General features: G+C 34.4%; 1 protein-coding gene across 3 annotated transcripts in view; it reads right to left on the reverse strand.

Moving 5' to 3' along the window:
* The window catches only part of TNNI3K (TNNI3 interacting kinase), a 308994-nt gene that overhangs the window by 238009 nt on the left and 52314 nt on the right, over positions 1-18671 (reverse strand). Inside the window, exons 1-2 of one of the 3 annotated variants that reach the window (XM_057310557.1) lie at positions 9498-10179; positions 8670-8893 (exon numbers count right to left, since the gene is read on the reverse strand). The exons of the other annotated variants lie outside the window; for them this stretch is intronic. The gene's annotated coding sequence lies outside the window, so the exon portion shown is untranslated. Of the gene's footprint in view, positions 1-8669; positions 8894-9497; positions 10180-18671 lie in introns of those variants that run through there. 3 annotated transcript variants of the gene reach the window in all.

Here is an 18671-nt window from a genome sequence, read left to right on the forward strand (position 1 = left end):
CTGGCATAAGAGCACATGAGACAGCAGAGAACAGCTCTCAAATGGTTGAAATGTAGGAACAAATGACAGGGCTATTCAGTTTCAATCAATCCTCTACCACTTGACCGTGAAAGATAGAAAGGACATTACCTATGGTGAGGCTCTTGCAAACTCAACTCAGTCTTATGTGTAGGTTACTCCAATAAATGTGCTTTCTCTGGCAACTGCATGATTGGACTGACTGCAATGGACTATTTCCTGGTAATTCAGTAATTGCTTCTTCTCCACATATGTGTCATGGCTCCTATACATAATTAATGACGCATAGTGTCATGGGCCTATACATAATTAATCAGTAGTCTCTTTCTTAACTTGACTCATTTTAACAGTGAAAATATTTGTAGTATTTAGGCTTTCGAGTTAGAATAATTTACGCAATGGCCAGGGCGCCTGGGTGGCACAGCGGTTAAGCGTCTGCCTTCGGCTCAGGGCGTGATCCCAGCGTTATGGGATCGAGCCCCACGTCAGGCTCTTCTGCTAGGAGCCTGCTTCTTCCTCTCCCACTCCCCCTGCTTGTGTTCCTTCTCTCGCTGGCTGTCTCTATCTCTGTCGAGTAAATAAATAAAATCTTTAAAAAAAAAAAAAAGAATAATTTATGCAATGGCCAAAGTGATCCTTACTTTCCTTATACTATTATTTGCACTGTTATCTCTGTCTTTGGAGAGACAGGGAAATTTTCACAATATTAATAGCAATTTACACTCACTGAATTTTTATTATGTAATAACCTCTCATATGCATTAACTTATTTAAACCTGGTACATGGTAGGACTTTAAAAATGGTTAATAAAAAATAAAACAAAAAAATAAATATTTCTCTAAATTATCCTATGAAAAATTACTCTTCGTATACGTTATTTTATAAATCAGAACACTCAAAAGAGTGATATAGAGGGTCACATATTCATAAAACCCCACAACTGGAAGGGAATGCATGTTTAACACCCTCTCTCAAAGTAAGAATTCAAACCACAACTTTAATACTTGCCTCACCAACACCTCAAACACACTCTGTGGCAAGAAATTCAAGTCTTCATGAGATAGGCATTTGCACTTATCCATAAAAATACTATTTCAAATACTGTTGGTTAAGAAAATCCTCTCATTAAAAAAAAAAGTTTGATTTCTTAATGCTGTTACACATAACTAAAGGTTATGAAAAAGGATAAGTTATAAAAAAGTGAAAAAACTTTGTAAAGAATTCTAAATAGCAAAATTAATGTTATAGTTTCCAAATTTTCTACTCTGCATACCTGTTCTATTAAATAAGTTAAATATTTTGTGTTCCTTTACTATTCCATTGGCTCCTTCTGCTTGGATATAGACTTGCATTTTCTCCATTCTTCTTTTTTTTTTCCACCTAAGCTAAGCTAACTTTATCTCTATCGTTGCCTTCATCTTCCAAGCTTCCATACAAAGTTACTGACACTCACTGCTGACAGCTGTGATCTCATTTCTTTAGTAATCTCTAGCTATGTATACCCAAATCTTACTACATAAATCCCAACTGAGTTCACTATACTCCTTACACATTGAATTTTGCTCTTTCTCATACCATCTCTTCTCCCTTTGTGCTTACCTTATATTATCAAGAGAAACTGCCATGCTAGTTTCTTCCACCTAAGATAGAAGGACATACCGTTGTTCTGAAATCACCTCCTCAATTTCAGAAGGCAACCTTGTTTACCAAATCCAATGTCAATCCTCCTCCTCTCTACAGTCAGATGATCTCTTTCTTCTTGCCTCCTCTTTGTTTCTGTCTGCCTTCAAAAAGTGAGTTTAGCCTCAATCCACTTTCTTATTCCAAATGCCAACTTTGGCAATCAGATAACTTCATCTTTAGTCCAAATCCCTCTAAATTCAAATTCCATACATCCTGCCTATCGATGGCATCTCAAATTAAAAACTCAAAATTGCTCTCGTAAATACCATTCATAATTTTCCCAGTGTTATCTGTCATCTCCTAGTATTTCTTATTCATGACATTTTCTTATTCCAAATGTCTGTGAGTCCTTCAACTCAATCAGTTTCAGAATTCTGTTGGTTCTAACTCACTAGTACTTTCTATATTTTTTCTTATTTCTAACATTACCCTCATTTTACAATCTTCTCACTAGTCTCCATGAGTAAGCCTTTTCCCACTGCAGTCCAGCCTCCATACTGCTACTAAATAAATATTCTTATACACAGTTTTGATGACATTATTCTCTTTCAATAAACCTTTCATACACCTAACAAACACTTAATTGAACATATATGGTATGTGAAACACTGTTCTGAGCAGAGGGAACATGGAATTGAGTAAGACAGTTAAATTTCTGCTTTCATGCAGCTTATATTTTTACTGTGTACATGTAAGAGAAGAGAGATAGAAATAAACAGATGAGACAGGGCACCTGGGTGGCTCAGTCAGTTGAACATCCAAATCTTGATTTTGGCTCAGGTTATGATCTCAGGGTCCTGGGATCGAGCTCCCCATTAGGTTCCACATTCAGTGGGGAGTCTGCTTGGGATTCTCTCTCTCCTGTCCCTCTCTCCCTCTACCCCTATCTGCCCTCTCCCGTGCACATGCTCTCTCTCTCTCTAGAATAAATAAAAATAAATAAATAAAGAAAGAAACAATATATAGTATCATAAAGTACCAAAGACTGTGAAGGAAAACTAGCAAATGATAAAGTGGCTACTTTAGACTGAGTAGTCAGGGAAAGCTTCACTTCTCTGACACGGTACAGTTTGAGATAAACAGTAAGTACCAAAAAGGAGAAATCCAAGCCACAATTTCAAGGATGGCCACTGAAGATCAGGAAGCAGCTAAGTGTGAAACACATAATTTCCTAAGATGAAAATAAATTTAGTATGCTTGAAGGCCAGTGTTGAGTAGAAGGTTAAAAATAAAGAAAGGAAAAGTAATGTTCAAGATGAGGTCTAAGATACCTGATCTTATAGGGCCTTGTAGGCCATGGTATTTGGTGTTCGAATTTTTTCCAAGTGCAATAGCTGGCAGGAGAATGACATGATACTGAGCTAGGGAAGAATCAGGAAGAAGCAGTTTTTGAGGTAGAAATAAAATATTTTATTTTTCACATATTAAGTTTTAGATACTTACATGAGATCCTTAGGGTTAAGACTGTGGGTACTAGAATTACCTTCCTAGTTTGAATTCCAGCTCTGCTAATGACTATGTCAACTGAGGCAAGTTACATAACCCCTTTACACTAAGTTCCTTGGTTATAAATAAAAGGGACAGTAACTGTATGTCCTGATGTGATACACATACAAACTGCATTCACAACTGATGTGATAATACATTTAAAGTACTTGAAAAGTATCTGGCAAAATAATACTCAATAAACTTATTGCCCCTGGACACAGAAGACTGGGGCTCAGTTTGGTCCTCAGTGAAAATTTCCAAATAAGAAAGTGAGTTGACTCTATCATCTAACTCTTGTTTCTTATTTGCCTTTACCTCCTCCCCTCAACTTCACTTCTTCTGCTTCATTAGTTATCCACTGAATTAATCAAAGTATTAAAACACAGGAAAACTCTGAAGCAGTACTGGAAATAGTAAATGTCTACTAGTTCTGCTTCCTCCAGAAAAAAAAAAAAAAAAAAAAAAAAAAAAAAAAACCAATTCACAGGAGTTAACTCCAACCTCATCAATAGCTTTTATTTTTTAAATGGTGAGCGCTAAAGACAGGTGAGCTAAAGTCTCTGAGTTAAATAAAAAAGACATCACCTTAAAACATTTTTCCCTGCAGATGGGTAGGCATTTAAATGCAGGGAAATGGAGAAAGTCTCTGTAAGCACAAAATCACTTTTTTAAAATTAATTAATTAATTAATTAATTTATTTTGTCTGCTTCTTTCATTTAGCACAATGTTCTTTTTATTCCATAATAATATTTTTATTATATTATGTTAGTCACCATACAGTACATCCCTAGTTTTTTATGTAAAGTTCGATGATTCATTAGTTGCGTATAACACCCAGTGCACCATGCAATACGTGCCCTCCTTACTACCTGTCACCAGCCTATCCCATTCTCCCACCCACCTCCCCTCTGAAGCCCTCAGTTTGTTTTTCAGAGTCCATAGTCTCTCATATGTCTTTTTAAAATAGAAGGAAAAGATGATAAACTTTAGCAAACAAAAGTATTAAAAAATACAGTAAGATAATGACAAATTGGAGAAATATTCACAATATATAAAACTGAGAAGTGGTTTGTATATTTAATATATGAAGAACTTGTACAAATCCATAGAAAGATGGATATTCTAATTTGACAAATATCTATTAATGAATATCTATCTTATGACAAGCACTGTACTAGGCTATATTAAAATAATTACATGTAAAATAATGGAATATATGAAATATTTATCAGGCAGATTCTAGTAAATGCATATTCATCCTTTTCTTAACTATCTTTATATGTTTCTTATTTAGCCAAAATTTGTGGAATATAAGAGAAAGTCACAATTTCTTCAGAATAGTCAAACGTTGAGGTGGGTTTGAAGTACTAAATTATCCTTTCATATGTTGGTAAGATTTCTCACGTTGACCTCTGATTGATCTGATCTTTTTTTTTTTTTTAAAGATTTTTATTTATTTATTCGACAGAGATAGAGACAGCCAGCGAGAGAGGGAACACAAGCAGGGGGAGTGGGAGAGGAAGAGGCAGGCTCATAGCGGAAGAGCCTGATGTGGGGCTCGATCCCATGATGCTGGGATCACGCCCTGAGCCAAAGGCAGACGCTCAACCGCTGTGCCACCCAGGCGCCCCCTGATCTTTTTTTTTACTAAAAACTATAAAGATAGAACTTTTAGCTTCCTAAGCCATGCTAAAGAGAATGTAACAAAACAATCATTGCTACTTAAAAATTGCTTACTATGGGGTAAATACCATGTAAAATGTTTTATTGACATCATCTCTTCAAGCTTCACAACTTACCTATGAGAAACATACTATTATCCTTATTATGGCTGATAACAGTCAGACCCAAAGAATTTAAAGTACTTGTAGAACCTTAAGTAGTTTGTAAGTGTTGGAGCTAGATATAAATTTGGGTGTGTTGGACTCCAAAGTCCATGCTTCACATTTGAGGATCCATGGTGCTTTAGCTGATCTTTCCTTAGTTCGAATTATCAAAGAGAGGATGTACTTTTGCTCTATTTTGTTGCATTTAACTGATGAGTCCCAAATATTTTTCCCCTCCTCTACAGAAGCATTGTGTTCTAATGGAATAGTTTTTAAAGTCAACAATATGGTACACACCTCCCAGAAAAAAACAAGCAAAAAAATTTATATAAAATAATAACATAGGTAAATTTTAAATATGATAAAGCTAATCTTATTAATTGCTTGCACTCTATGATATATAACAAGTATCTAAGGGTAAATTTTTTAAAAGAATGACCCTTAAAGGTTGGATAGGGAATAGTCTTCTGGAGAACTGATAGGTTTTCCTGTATGCATTGTCTAACCAAATTTACATCATGAGTATTCAATGGAATACACAGAAGCATTCTAAAGTGTGGTGTAAATAAGTCCCTGTTATGCATTAATGTGTATAATATTAATTAATTAATTAATATTAAAGATTTATTTATTTATGAGAGAGAGAGTTGGTGGGGAGAGGCAGAAGTAGAGGAAGAGAGAGTCTTAAGCAAACTCTGTGCTCAGCACAGAGCCAGAGGTGGGGCTCGATTCCATGACCCTGAGATCAGGACCTGAGCCAAAACCAAGAGTCCTATGCTTAACCAACTGTGCCACCCAGGAGCCCCTGTATGATATTTATTTTTAAACAATAGAAAATCCATATGTAGTACAATAAGGCTTGGACAAAAAAATCTGTCCAACAAATCCTTGAAAAAATAGAATCTAAGGACACAATAGACCTCTAAAGATTTATGTAGGTGGGTAAAATCTTTTTGTAATGTTAGCAACTCCAATTTTGTACTATGCATAAAATTGTAACAGCATCTAATATCTTGCCTATTGTTAGCACTAAAGCCAAGATAAGTAACCATTAGTGTCAGAAAGCTTAGATTCTCTACCACCAAATCACATAAATTAAATACACACACACACACACACACACACACACACTCGCTTATTTGTTGGGTTTTTTTGCTAATTCTATTTCAGAATAAAAACTAAACTGGGAATTTTTAATGTCTAAAATTTACTTTCTTCTGATTATAGAAATACGCCCTCTGGAGGTTTTAATACAAGGCACTAATTTGTAATCTTCCCATATAGATGTGAAATTTGTGGCCTTTCCCCTTGAATCCAGGTGGGTTCTGATCAAAAGAGTGTGGTAGAAGTAAACTATGTTTCCTCTAAGACTAGGTCATTTTCTGAAAAATTTATTCTTGAAGCTATTAGCTACCATGTAAGAAGTCTGAATAATGAGGCAGCCAGGCTATGAGGAATCCCAGGCCACACGAAGAAGCTACACATCATGTACAAGCTTTCCAGTCAAATGACCCAGCTACAGCCAGACTTACAGTCAGTCATCCCAGCCCAGGCACCAGGAATGTGAAGTCTCCAGGAGATTCTAATTCCCTGGTTGATAAAGTCCCCCAGTCATTTATGTCTTCTCAGCTGAGGCCCTAAATACAGTCGAGCAGAATCAAGCCATCCCTGCTGTGTCTTGTCTGAATTTCTGAACCAAGAATCCCTAAACATAATAAAATGACAGTTGTAGTAGAGGACTAAGTTTGGGGTAATTTGTTATGTTTCAACAGACAACTAGAACATGTCATAGTAGAAAATGTAGAAAATAAAAGGAATAAATAACAATTTATAACCTGTAGTACTACCAAATAATCACTATTACCATTTATGCGTTTATTTCCTTCCATTCTTTTTCCTAGGTATAGACCTTCGTGAAACTAGATAGAGCACAGTCTAGCACAGCAAAGTAAACTTGAGTTTGCACACTATGGCCACTTCCTACATTTGGGACACGTTCCCTAACTTCTTAAGTTGTGGGTTTTTTTTTTTTTTCTGTACAATGGAGATCATAATAGTAACAATCTCATAGAGTTGTTGTGAGGATTAAATCAAATAACGTAATGCATTTTGCATAATGCTTGATACATAATTTTTATTATTATGTACACAATTGAGCTATACTACATATAGAGATAAATAATCTCCCTTTTTCATTTAATATAAAATAGTGAGTATTTCCCATTGTGAGGCAGATGTAGAGTTATGCTACTCAGATCTCCCTTCAGGAAGAGTGTGTTGGGAGTGTGGTTAGCTGGCAGCCTCCCTTAGCTAGCTCTCTCAGGATCCACTGCAGCAGTAGAGTTTAGAGCTTTTCAAGGTAGCCCCCAGTCATTGACTGAGAAATCTGGTGGTAAAAAGACTTAGCCATTGCCACTCAAGCTTTACTCCACTAATAGGCAATTTTTGCTCTGGAGCTCCCATTGGGCTGGCAAAGATTTTAGTAAGTCTGCATTGTGGTCTGAGAGCTTCCCCAGACTAATTCTACTACCTTCCTTTGCCTTTCACAGGTGACAATCCCAAATAAATCTCCTGTACTCCAAAATCCCTTTCAGAGCCTACTTTTCAAGAACTCAACTGGCATAACATATCATAAAATAGGTTTCCTTAGTGTATATTTAAATCAAAGCTAAACTGGAATTTGAACTTAGATCTTCTGATTTTAAGCCTTACGCTTTTCTCAATACAACATGTTACCCTCCACCCCCAACCAATATTCTACTCTCAATTTTTTTTACCTTTCATGTATAAGCCCTGACTATGTGTTCTTCACCTGTAAAAAGGGAATCTAAGACCTGCTGTATCCATCTTATAGGGTTGTAACAAGATGAAAGTGTATAATGTATGTGGGAATGTTTGTAAACTCAAGATTCTTGTAAGTATAAATTCATATATTAATATTAAATGTCTCACCCCCAAGACTGATCTATAAGAACATTCACCTTACATCTTAGTCCACTCTATCCCCAAATATGTATAATCATGAGCTACCTCAATATCTTTACCTGCAAGATGTCAGAGTTGGGCTAATTTGTTTTCTGTAATACCCTATCTAACTCTAATATTCTAATATTCCCTGAAATGTCACATCAAGCTGCAAGGAAGACCTGAACTTGGTTTGGAAAGAAGACTGGGTTTCTGGATGTGAAAACAGGGGTATATATGTAAATATTTTAATGTGCTTACTTAAGTATCTTTTCTCTACAACCCAATTTATCCATCCCAGCAATTATTACAGCCTGTTTGTGCTAGTAAGGAAAAAAGTAAAAAAGCAGTTTTGTAGTCTTCAAAGAATATTAAGGTTTCTTTTAGGGCAAGGGACTATACAGAGCTTCAGTATGAAATATATTTAGTTCTAGGCATTAAAGTTTAATGGACTACAGCTGCCTCATACATCATAGATATCTCGATGAAAGAATCCATTAATCAGTATAAAAATAACTGCTCATGAAAGTTCACACCTACATGCCTCTTGTTGAAATAATTCTGAATTTACCTCCACAAAAGATATCACTTATCAAAGGTTCTGGTGTGATAGGAATACTTGACTTTGCTTGAAATTTTGAAAAAAAGGAAAGAGAAAAGAGAAGGAACACACTCTTAGATTGAGTACCTGTACTCAGGGTAAGGCCTCTAAATTTGCTTTTGACCTCTTTTTTTCTCATCAACGCTGCTGACCCTTCCTCTTCTGTTTCCTAGTGTTCCATAATCATGTCCTGTGGGCTGTTTCCAATTGGCCTTTGAATATCCTTGTTCTCTCTTTCAATAATATACTGTTGATTTAATACGGAGGAGCTAATCAGAATCTCTGGGAGTTTGGAAGAATGCAAATACGTGCTGTTTGAAAAAGCAAATTGAGTATTATAATTTTTAAAATTATAATTTATATTTTATTTATTTTAAAATTAAAAAAAAACACATGTAAACAGATAGTGAATGTTTATGTTTATCCAAAGGAGCAAAACTTTAAAAAGATCGAGAAACGTGCTACTGTAGAAATCTTTCTGTGATCCTATCTCTCCTGAAGATACCACCCCATCTTTATTCATTGCCTACATTTTCCCAACTCCATTTTTTTAATCCATTTTTACACTCTCTATTCCCACAAATTCACTAAAACATCCCTTAAGGAGTTACCTGACACTTTTCTAATTTCCACATCTAATGGCCAAAATAGAACATATTTTGTCCAATGTCAACATGATTCTCCTTCTTTTGAATAATAGAATTATTCAACATAGAATTATAACTTCATTCATTTACTTATGTAACATGTATTTATTGATAAATATACACCAGGAATTGTTCTATGCACTTAGATTAAGATGATGAGCAATTTAGATCCAGTCTCTGCCTTGGTGGTGCTCATAATTCTACCAGAGATTACAAACAGGTCACAAGAGGGAAACTATGTATATGTTTTGGCTTGCATAATACTTACAATTTAAAATTTGAATTAATAGGGGCGCCTGGGTGGCACAGCGGTTAAGCGTCTGCCTTCGGCTCAGGGCGTGATCCTGGCGTTATGGGATTGAGCCCCACATCAGGCTCCTCCACTATGAGCCTGCTTCTTCCTCTCCCACTCCCCCTGCTTGTGTTCCCTCTCTCGCTGGCTGTCTCTATCTCTGTCGAATAAATAAATAAAATCTTTTAAAAAATTTGAATTAATAGAAATTAAATATCAGGAAACCTCATAATTTCTGATTCTCTGAAATTTGGGGCAATACTGGGCTTTCCTTCCTACATGGCAATGATCAGCTGGAGCTGAATGCTGACTGCTTCCTTTAAGTGGAGCATAAATTCTCTAATTTGTCACAGTCTCCACAATGTCTTATATCTCAGAAACACTGAGTCCAAGTGTTAACTCCTATTTAACTTTGCCATATTATCTAACACCTTAATTCACTTATGTTACCTGCATCATTTCTACATGTACTTAAGATTGTGACCCTTCATCTAGAGGAAGATGTAGAGAAGTGATCAAGTAATGAAAGAGAATTATTCACAGTATGATATGGTATACAGGTTGTTTAAGAGAGTACCTTGGAGGGGCACCTAATCCAGACTTGGGAGGGGTCAGGGAAGGTTCTCCAAGAAACAGTGGTAATATAAGAATTGAAGGATAAGTTAGTGTCTTCAATTTATATCCTATACAGTTTTTACTGAGAACATGTTAATTTAGAGATTATGAAATAGTGGTTTACTAAGAAGAAATAGAAGTATAAAAAAATGAATCTTAATTTTGCTCTAATTTGTGGGTATAAATGTTTTCTGGTTCCTTAAATTAAAAATTTTAAGCAGTGTTTAAAAGTTGCAATTAACTGGAGGATTTAATTAAGTACGCAAAAAGAAAAAAAAAGTAAGATTCTTTGTGTGTGTGTGTGTGTGTGTGTGTGAATTTTGTTTCTTTTTCCCATAATTTGTTATTATTATCTTGACAAATTCCCATCTGGAGAAAATGCTCTCTTTAATCAGGAAACTTTATTTATTCAAGTAAAAAGATAACTTGGATTTTTAAAAAATATCAATTAACTTTGTCCTCTAAATTAATGGTTTTCAGCAGAGGGTGATTTTCTCCCCAAGGGGTAATGTCTGCAGACATTTTTGGTGTTACACTGGGGATGGGAGAAGTGGCTACCAGCATCTAGAGACTAGAGGCCAGGAATGCTGCTAAATATCTTACAATGCACAGGATAGCCCCTACAACAAGGAATAATCCAATCCAAAATATCAATAGTGCCGAGGCAGAGAAAATCTATGTAAGTAAAGGATACAGAAACTACAAAACACATGCTTTGTGATCTGGATTTTAGGATAGTTGAAATAAATACCAATTTTGCAATCAAATACACATGCTAATAAGAAAAAACATCAGAAAAAAAGATACAACAGTTTCCAGGGTATGGATCGCCATGAACAGAAAACAGAGCTTTCTGTTAGGCATGGTTGTGTGGTAATAAGAACCTAGGTCTAGGTGAGGCAAAAGACATAGGTTGAGTTAAAGTTTCCCCCCTTCCATTCTCTTTCCCTTTGTAATAAATAAATGACTTCTTGTGAACGATTGGAATGAGATCTTGCTAGAAATCTGTAGGATGGAGTAAATGACCATTCAACACCTGCTTTTATCATATGAAATGCTTAAAAAAAAGTTGACTAATCAAATGTTATTTTTCATTCACAGGAGAAATTTCAAGTGGTTTGCCTGTGTATTGAAGGAAGGGTATGTTTGAGGTTAATTAGACAGTCAGATATGTTTTTGTTCATTAACATTCTTACTCAAGATCTTTGAAACTATGCAAATCTCAAATTTTTCCCCAAAGTCTTATGTTTCATTTTAGGAGCACAATTTAGATACCATTTAAAGAAGTATGCCCCAAAGTGAAATGCCAATATGACAGGTATCTTGTAAGAAAATTAATTAAGGTGCAAAAAGAAAATATCAGAAATTTTATTTATCTTTATTTATAAAAAATAATTAAATTTTACTAATATTTAACATGAAAATTTGTATTGGTGGTCTCAGTTCATGTATCAGTTAATTATGTGTCACATACAATACCCAAAGTATGATAAATAAATACTTGTAATTCCAAATGGAGAGAAGTTGACAGTGCTTCTCACTTTTTTTCTTTAGCATTTAGTACATAAGGATGCATTATAGCTGATGTGAGTTAATTTAGGGGATTTATAGATTTTAATATCTAATTTTAACTGAATTTATCTCTAAAAATATTGGCAGATTATCTTTAAAAAATTCCTGTGGAAAAAATCACAGAGGAAATGTATATTACTATTATAAGAAGAGAAGGAAAATGACAGGGCTGGCATGCTGGCAGTTTTCTTTCTAGTAATCTGAGCTTTTTGTAAGCCAAATTTCCAGGTAAAATTAATGACAATCTAATCATATTTGAAAACAAATTTGTGAAAATATTTTGATATTATCAAAAAGGATATATGAAATATGGATTTATGCCCACAAATTTTAACTGTCTGCCAGAGATTGTATTTTTGCCTAGAACTATTTATTGATAATTTTGTTCATAATTATAATTTATGAACAAATATATGCATTTGGGGAGCTAATTTTATATGGCATATGATAAAAAAATTGGAATCTATTGATCTAAGCATAGACTTCACTACTTTGATGTTTTTAGGATTACATATTCTCATCTCTTTAGAATGTAATTATCCAGAAGACACAATCTTTTGTTTGTTTTTCTGTATAAAATGGCTGAACATTAGGGGTGCCTGGGTGGTTCGGTCAGTTAAGCTTCTGACTCTTGGTTTTACCTCAGGTCGTGATCTCAGGGTTGTGGGATAAGTCCCATGTTGGGCTCTGTGCTCCGCATGGAGTCTGCTTGGGATTCTTTCTCTCCCTCTCCCTGTTCCCCACCCCCTGCTCATGGGCTGGTGTGTGTGTGTATGTGTGTGCTCTCTTTCTCTAAAAAAAAAATTTTTTTTATTAAATGGATGAACATAAGGTGTTCAATAAATGTTTGTTTGAAATGAAAGTTCAACAATGATAGTTAACTTTTATTGAGTACTTACTATGTGCTAGGTATTTTGCTAAGTACTGCATATGGTTTGTCCTTTTTAAAGCTATAAACCACCCAATGAAATATGTAATTCTATTTCCTCCATTTCAGAGACTGAAGGAGAGAGTAATTTGTTTAAAGATACATAGCTAGTAAGTCTCAGAACTGAGATATGGAGAAGCAAATAGTTTAGCTTCTAAGCTGACAGTCTTTATTAAGGTATGTTATATCAATCAATATCAAGTATTGTTTGTGCTAATGTTTGGATACTCATTAATTTCTCAAGAATATTTATCAAGGGTATTTTATAGGTCCTTATACACTGAGGAATTAAAGAAAAAGACTTACTCTTAATGCTAAATGTTCACAGAACAACATATGAAATATCCAAATAAATAATTATGAGTGCTGTAATATAAAACAACGTGAACTTATAATTGAAGCCCAAAAGAAAATACAATAAAATCTGCTTGGGAATTCAAGAAAGCTCAAGGAAACTCAATTTATCTTGGTTTCAAATATGAAATAATCTCCTATTAGGAAAAGAAATAAAAATATATTTAAGCAGAAGAAATAATAAGAATAAAAACACTGGAGTATGAAAAATGCTTGTCTTAAAGAATTAAGTAATCTACAACAGTGCTTTTCAAACTTTGGTCTGTAAACCTGTTGGCTGGGATTAAAAAAACCAAAAACCAAAAACCAAAACCACATTCTGGTTGGTTAGGGGTGGGATAGGGAATGAGGTTCTGCATTTCTAAAAATCTGTCATTTGAGGCAGGTGCTGCTGGTCTTCTTACCACAATTTGAGTTGCAAGACTTGAACAGTGATCCTTATCATTTAGCCTTAGACCACTTATATCAAAATTGCCTAGGCTTTTTGTTAAAATTTTAGATTGCCAGCATAGTCTATATGTACCAAATTTGATTGAAGTGAGATATAGAGAGAAATATCCATTTTAAACATGCAATTACCATATAATTCTTATGCATATTAAATTTGAAAACCATTAGAGTTGGGAGAGCAGAGACTGTAGGAAATTCTGAAAAGTGATTCCAGCAAAATTGTGAATTAAGGGATTTTGAATCTCCTACTTAGGAGCTTGAATTTATTATGCAGGTAATGGACAACAACAGTAATTTTCAAACAGAACATTGACATTATAGATTTGTGCCTTATGCAGATCATTTTGGAAGTAATCTAAAAATAGATGGGGGCAAGAGTGGATAACTTGTACAGATTTTCCCTACTGACAAGTCAAATACATATATGACACAACTGTTCTAAGTCACTGAGAAGATGAACAAAAATCTGTGATCTTTGGAAGAAGGGAAAGACACAAAATAAGCCTCCACAATATTCCATGATCAGTCTGACTTTCTGCGTGAGATATTTCTTTGTTACAGAAGAGAAAGTGAAAGGGCAATCATAATGAGTTGACAATCCAGATTAAATTTCTGGAATTATAAAACGACTGTAATTTGTCAAGCAGGGTAACTGAGCAGAAGAAGAAGCTGCACAAAGAGAGGACTGCAAATATCTGTACTGAGATTCACTATGGATTTTTTAGTTGGGCTGCATAGAAACAGCAAAAGACTCTGTAGTAGATAAGATCACCAATTTATGGCTGAAAAGTGAATGGTAGTGATGGAAGAGGTCATGTAGTAACAGGAAATTTTGGAGTTCCAGAAGTCAGAATGGAGACTTTACTAAGTGACTTGGGCATTCAGGTAAGATATCAAAAATCCACACCTTAGGAGTAAAAACCATATTCAGGAGTAAGGACCACATCCTGGAGTAAGAGGTATGCCATTAGGCTAAGTTTGAAACGCAAAGAGACCCACCCTAACTAAAAATCAAATCAAGATTGACTAGGTGAAATGTAACTGCTTTCCAAAAACAAAACAAAACAAAACAAAATAAAACAAAACGCGACACCCTTTAAAGGAAGATAACATGATGATTTACTGTAACAAATAATACATAATGTCTAACATGCAATAAAAAATTAATAAATATGTGAAGAAACTGGAATATGTAATATGCAGTCAAGAGAAAAAACATTCAATAGAAATAAACACTGAGGTAATCCAGATGTTAGAAACAACAGATAAGGCATTTAGAACAGCCATTAATGATAGCTTCAAGAATTTAAAGGAAAATATGGAAAAATGAATATATGGGTAATCATAGAAGAGAAATTGAAATTATATTTTAATATCAAAGGAAATCCTGGAACTGAAAAGTGTAGTATCTCAAATGAATAATTCTTAGCAGATTTTCATCAGATGGGAGATGGCAGAGACATTGTTTTTGAACTTGAATTCAAGTAATTAGAAATAATCAAAAAATTTTTTTAAAGATTTTATTTATTTATGTGTCAGACAGACAGCCAGCGAGAGAGGGAACACAAGCAGGGGGAGTGGGAGAGGAAGAAGCAGGCTCCCAGCGGAGGAGCCCGATGTGGGGCTCGATCCCAGAATGCCGGGATCACGCCCTGAGCCGAAGGCAGACGCCTAATGACTGCGCCACCCAGGCGCCCCAGAAATAATCAAATTTTAAGAACAGAGAGAAAAAAGAAAATGAACAGAGACTCAGTAACCTGTGGAAGATTACCAAACATTCTAACATACATACTTGAAAAAATAATGATCAAAATCTCTGAACTTGATGAAAGCATATACATACAGATTTAAGAAGCTCAATGGACTCTAAAAAGCACTGCACAGAGAAAATCATACATAGGATTATTATAACCAATCTGTTGAAAATTAAAGATTTTTCTCACATTTTCTTTAAAAGACATGAAGTGTTTATCACAAAAATTCTAAAAACATATTGGAATTTATAACATGTATAGATATAATGTATATGGCAACAATAGTATAAAGAATGAAGATAAAGTGGAACTATACTATGGAAGGTTCTTACGTTTAAAGTGAAGTAGGCCAATATTAATAGACAGTGCATGTGTTTATTGAAGATCCACAGTGTAATCACTAGAGTAACCAGTTAAGAAAAAATGCACACAAGTTTTACCTTAAGAAAATGAAAAGACTAGCCACAGACTGGGGAAAATTTTGCAAAATGTATATCCAACAAAGGACCCATATTCAAATACATAAAGATCTTTTCTTATAATTCAAGAAAACAATAAATCACATTTAAAAATGGGATAAAGATTTGAATAGACACTACAGCAAAAAAATAGTGACAAATATGCACATGAAAATCTATTCAACTTCATTAGTCAGTAGAGAAATGCAAATTAATTATGAAATACTAATATACACCCAAAAGAAAGGCTAAAATAACAAATATTAACAAGTGTTGGCAAGAGTGTATAACATAACCACTAGAAACAAATACATTGTTGATGGAAATGGAAGATGATGTAGCCAATTTGGTAAAGGGTTTGGCATTTTCTTATAAAATAAACATGCACTTATGATATGACCCATCAATTCCATTCCTACATATTACCCAAGAGAAATAAAAACAAATGTTCAAACAAAGATTTGTATATGAATATTAATAGCAGCTTTATTTTTAACAGTCAAAATATGGAAACAACCCATATGTCCATAAAAGGTAAATTGTTAAACAAATGGTACTATATCTACAGAAAGGAATATAGATCCTCAATTAAATAATTACTGAACACACAACAATAGTGTTATGATAAGTGATAGAAACCATATATAAAAGAAAACATACTGAGTGGATTGCATTTAGGTAAATTCTAGAAAGGGAAAAATCATATTGATAGAAAACACATAGTGGTTTCCAGAGGTCAGGGGTATAGAGGGGGGAACTGACTACAAAAGGGAATGAAGGAACTTTTTTATATGACAGAAAAGTCCTATATCATGACTGTGATGATAGTATATGACTATATACATTTTTAAAAGTCATCAAATTGTCCACTTAAAATTGTGAGTTTTATTGTGCATAAATTATACCTCAATAAATCTAGCCTCTATAAAAAAAAACTAAACAAAAACAAAGCAAAAACAAACTAAACAAGTAAGAGGAGTGCTAACCAACCACATGGAATTAAAAAACAAAACACCTGCTCCATTATTATTAATGAAAGCAGAATTGCCCTGCTGGTAAAAACTACCCAGCCCTGAGTTGGGCCCAGCATGCCAGGGTATATGATTAAATGAGCTGTTGATGTGACCAATAAAAAGATGTGAAAACCAAATTATTTCATTTTGTGAGTGGTAAGAAAAAATAAAGTTCACTTGCAATATTTATAAAACTCCAAATAAGTGTGTATAAGTAACTGTTCTGTGGGCACCAAAATATTAAAATCAAGAAAGGAAAGGAAAGAAAAGGAAATAAAGACAAGAAAATTTCTTTCAGATAAAAGGAGATTCAGAGACAAGAATACTAAAAATGAATGATTCTGGAATCAATCCTAAACAAGAAAGAAATAAACAGCTTTTTATAAATGACACTAATAGGATAACTAACCAAATTTGAATTTGGACTATAGATTAGATAATAGTATTGCATCAATGTTAAATTTTCTGATTTTGATCAATGTACACTGATTATGTAAATGGGTTTTCTTTTTCTTAGGCAGGTCAGGGAACGGATGATTAGAACTAGATTTAATGCAATGGTAGTATGAATGGCTACTTTATATTATTTCTGTGTTTTAAAGGAAATTATAAATTTGTTTTTGCCTTTGTTAAGGAATAAGTAATCATGCACTCTGTTACAGCCTTTTCAAAATTTTTGCCTTCCTTGCATCCTAAGACTCTATATTTGTTTAAACTTGCTAAAAAAAAAAAAAAAGCTAGTCCATATATCCTTCTGTAAAATATATGAAAACAGAAGAAATAGAGCAAAGGGAATTATAAACATGGAAATTTAGTTTTGATAAACAGAAGTAGAAGAAATCCTGTAAAGATTGTAGCTCTAAATCATTCAGAATGCAATGCTATGGTTGTGTCATACTAAGTGTTGGGAAAACACACTAATATAGAAGGGAATCTCCAGTCAGCTTCCGAATTCATGGTTTCGCATACTGCCTTAACTATACATCACTCACTTCTTATTTGTTGGAGCTCTTCTACTTTCACCTCCTGCTACTCAGCAGAAAAGCCAGCATCAGACACTGTTTCCCACATCCTGAACTCAGCCTCAATTCCAGTTTCACAGGATATTTAGGAGGTATTAAAAACAAGTTAGCACATAACTGACGCTTTCTCCCAGAAAAAAAAAAAAAAAAAAAAAAAAGACTAGGCATTGGCTGGGTGCAAAAAAGGACTAGTATTAGAGCATTTGCACTATGAATCACAGGAATATGTGAATCTGAAATATGGGAAAATATGACTCTCTTTCCCCACTGTGATAAACTCTAAAGGTTGGGGGAGGGAATATAGTGCAAAGTGATCCTGATATGAGCAAAAGCTGTCCCCCCGGCCCCAACAACTGCACATAAAAAACTGAAATAAAAATGTCACAGATTCACATGAAATTGAGAAAAGAACAAAATATGCAATATAAAAATGAGAGTCTGAGAGTATGAGCCAACTGCACTTGATTCCAATCACTATTCTGACATTTATTAGATATCTAACTTTAACCTTCAGTTTCCTTTTCTATAAAATAAATCCTATTATGCATCTCACTAAGTTATATCCCAATACTGACTATCCCGGTTTTTCTAATCCACTTTTATATTTACTTTCTGATCAGGTACTGAGATTAGTTGGGAAATGGACTGATGCAAGGAAATAAACTGAAGAAAAAGTAGGAAAAATAAAAGAAGGAAACTACAGGGAACTTTAGAGGTATTTTTTTTACAAGATTTTATTTATTTATTTGAGAGAGAATGTGCATGAGTGCCCACGTGTGGATTGGTGGGGGGAGGGGCCAAGGGAGAGGGAGACAGAGAATCTTACGTAGACTCCACACCCAGCACAGAGCCCAACACAGGGCCTGATCTCACCATCCTGAGATTATGACCTGAGCCAAAATCAAGTCAGATGCTTAAACAAGGTACCTCTAGAGAAATTTTTAATTAAGGAAAATGTGCAGAAAGAGTAATGTAGCTTCAATG

The sequence above is a fragment of the Ursus arctos genome, unplaced genomic scaffold, assembly GCF_023065955.2.
Source record: "Ursus arctos isolate Adak ecotype North America unplaced genomic scaffold, UrsArc2.0 scaffold_12, whole genome shotgun sequence".
Lineage (NCBI taxonomy): Eukaryota > Metazoa > Chordata > Mammalia > Carnivora > Ursidae > Ursus > Ursus arctos.